The sequence below is a fragment of the Muscardinus avellanarius genome, assembly GCF_963383645.1.
Source record: "Muscardinus avellanarius genome assembly, chromosome: 13".
In the NCBI taxonomy this organism is placed as follows: Eukaryota; Metazoa; Chordata; class Mammalia; order Rodentia; family Gliridae; genus Muscardinus; species Muscardinus avellanarius.
The window spans coordinates 4,717,695-4,721,323 of NC_137799.1; positions in this window are offsets into that span (position 1 = coordinate 4,717,695).

Sequence of the window (3,629 nt, forward strand, 5' to 3'; positions counted from 1 at the left end):
AAGAGCGGAAAGGCCACCGGAAGGGAGAGCGTGCTGGCGGAGCCTCCGGGGGTAGGAGCGCAGCGCTTCTAAGGACTGAAGGAGGTGCAGTGCCCAGTGTCCGACACTGAGAAATGAGGGCGCGGAGGTGAGCGTGAGCAAGCCGGGGGCGAAGAACTGAGGAGCCGCGCAGGCCTGTCCCGAGGTGGCCTGTATCTTAAGATGGCGAGGCCATAAAGCTTGTCAGCAGGGAGTGATTCTAGATTTAAAAGTTTATTTTGACCTTGAGAGAACAGAAGGAGAATCTTAAGGGGTGTTTGCAAGAAAGAAACTGATGGGGAGTTAAGTGTTTCTACTCATTGTAATTAAGAGGTCTTTAGAGATGGGCCTGGCCAGGCGCAGTGGCACACACCTGTAATCCCAGCACTTGGGAGGCTGAGACCGGAGGATCATAGTTGGAGGCTAGTCTCAGCAGTTTAATGAGATCTTGTTTCAAAATGAAGAAACAAGCCGGGCATGGTGGCACACACGCTTGTAATCCCCGTGCTTGGGAGGCGGAGACAGGAGGATCGGGCAAGTTTGAAGCCAGCTGCGCTGGCCTAAGAGATCCTGTTTCCAAATAAAAAATATAAAATAGGTCTATGAGTGTAGCCCGGAGGTAGACAGGTTTCCAGGAACCCCAGTACCACCAAAAAAAAAAAAAAAAAAAGGAAGAAGAAGAAATAAAATCAATGGTATAGCGTAGGGGTGGAACACTCCTAGGTTCAATCCCCAGTACCACCAAAAAGAAAAAGGGGCCTGAATTGTCTTCCATGTAGAGGCTGGAGAGTTGCAGGCTCTCTCAGGGGAGGAGAGGGTGTGCTCCATGGTTGGAAGAGTAACTGCTCTCAGAGAGTGTTACTGTGAAGCAGAGGGAAGGGGTAACAGGATGAGACTAGGGTAAGTGGTGTGTGTGTGTGTGTGTGTGTGTGTGTGTGTGTGTGTGTGTGTGTGTGTGTGGTTTTGTGCTGGGATTGAACCCATGGGCGTTCTCCCTCTGAGCTATACCCCCAGCCTTTCTTTCTTTTCTTTTTTTTTTTTTTAATTTTGAAACAAGGTCTTACTAAGTTGCGGGGGGCCTTCCTAAGATGCTGAGGCTGGTCTTGAACCTACCATCCCTGTCAGCCTCCCAAGTACTGGATTACAAATGGCTGTGCGCCATCACACCCTGCTGGTTTTTGCCCCCCCCCCCCACTTAAAAGTAGAAGAAACTGCCAGGCATGGTGGCTCACGCTTGTAATCCCCGCACTTGGGAGGCGGAGACAGGAGGATCGCACAGGTTCGAAGCCAGCTGTGCTGGCTTAAGAGACCCTGTTTCCAAATAAAAAATATAAAATAGGTCTGGGAGCATGGCCCAGAGGTAGAAGGGCTTCCAGGAACCCCAGTACCACCAAAAAAAAAAGTAGAAGAAACTGAAGAATGTTGTACGAGAGGGAGCCGTGAGGAAGGCAGCCGGATGATTGGAAGAGAGATGGGTGAGCAGATCTCTGGGAGGCAGGAGAGGTTGGGGGTCCCACACAGACACTGGAGGGAGTGGCGATTGGCAGGGGTAGGGACACTCTGCAGCAAGAGGAGAGAGGGGAGGAGCCGTGTGTGGGCACTGGCCGGTAAAATACTTACTTCTCTTGTAACCGGTATGAGAGGGACCTTATAGGCTGGCTTCTCTGCTGCCGGCCAGAGAGAGGAATGGCATCTAGAAGTTTGTCAGAGTGAAGGAAGTTTGGTGGAAGGGATCTGTGTGGAGCCATGCGGTCCAGAGAGGCAACAGGCAAACCCATGTGTAATTGAAAATTCGCTAGTAGCCATATTAAACAGCTTTCAGAGGAACGGGTGGGATTAGGAATGTACATCGTTTAGCCCCCAGTAGCCAAACCTACCTACCTACTTTCCTTCCTTCCTTCCTTCCTTCCTTCCTTTCTTTATTTCTTTATTTTGCAATACTGGGGATAGAAGCCAGGGACATTCTGCCTCTGAATTACACCCTCAGCCCTATTTTTTATTCTTTATTTGGAAACAAGGTCTCACTGAGTTGCAGAGGACCTCACTAAGTAGCTGAGGCTGTCTGCAAACCACGATCCTCCTGTCTCAGCCTCCTAAATGCTGGGATTACAAGTGTGCACCAACACGCCTAGCTCATTATTTCAACATTAAGTCAGCATATAAAAATTATTAATGAGCCAGGCGATGGGGCATATACCTGTAATCCCAGTACTCAGGAGGCGGAAACAGGAGAATCTGGGTTCATGGACAGCCTCAGTTACTTAGTGAGACCTTGTTTCAAAATAAAAAATTTAAAAATCGGGCTGGGGGTTTAACTCGGAGGTAGAATGCCTCCGAGTTGGTTCAATCCCCAACACCACACACACACACACACAAAATTAATAAATTTAAAAAATTAAAACGGCTGAGGATGTAGCTTGGAGGTAAAATGCACCTAGCTTCAATCCCTAGCACCAAAAAACTATAAAATTACATTTGGGCTAAATGATAAAAAGAGAAGCAGTCTTTGCAGGGAAAGTATGTCCTTTGGGAAATGGGCCCAGCCCAAGGGGGTGGGGAAACATTCTTGAAGAAGTGACCTTCAAGCGCTGAAGGACAGCTGGAGGGCAGAGGTGACAAGAGTCTCCCCAGGGAGAGCCAAACAACATATCTGGCCATGTTTAAAGAGCCTTCACGTGGGGCAGGTGGGCAGCTGGAAGGAGCAGCCGGCGGTGGGGCAGGAGGCAGGGACTGTTCTCTGGGATCTTTGTGGGGTTTATTTTTCCTGTATCATAAAGACAATGATACTAAACAGAGTAGGTTAGAACAGGCCTCCTGTGCAGGATTATATTTGGCGCTGGAGATTAAACCCAGGGGCATTCTACCTCCAAGCTACACCCCCAGCCTTTTTTTTTTTTTTTTTTTTTTTTTGGTAGTACTGGGAGTGAAACCCAGGGACTTTTCTACCTCCGGGCTACACTCCCAGACCTATTTTATACTTTATTTGGAAACAGGGTCTCACTAAGTTGCTGAGAGCCTCACTCAGTAGCTGAGGTTGGCTTCGAGTCTGTGCGATTCTCCTGTCTCAGCCTCCCAAGCTCTGGGATTACAAGCGTGTCCCACCACGGCCGGCTTTTATTCTTTATTTTGAAGCAGGGTCTCCCTGAGTTGCAAAGGGCCTCACTAAGTAGTAGCTAAGGCTGTCCTTGAACCTCAATCCTCTCGTCTCAGCCTCCCTAATGCTGGCATTACAAGCGTGCACCACCGTGCCCAGCTCTCCTGTGCATTTTGAACACTATAGTATAAAATTTATAATCATGCCGGGCTTGGTAGCGCACACTTGTAATCCCCATGCTTGGGAGGCGGAGACAGGAGGATCGCGCAGGTTCGAAGCCAGCCTCTCTGGGTTAAGAGACCCTGTTTCCAAATAAATAAATATTTATATATAGGTGTCTGGGAGTGTAGCCTGGAGGTAGAAGGTTTTCCGGGAACCCCAGTACCAAAAAAAAAAATTATAATCCTGACTTCAAACATGTCATTTGTCACAGTCTCCTTTTGCTGTGACCCCCCCCACCCCAGGCTAATGTTGAAAATGCAGAAATAAGCAACTCAAATTCCCCTATAGGAATAAA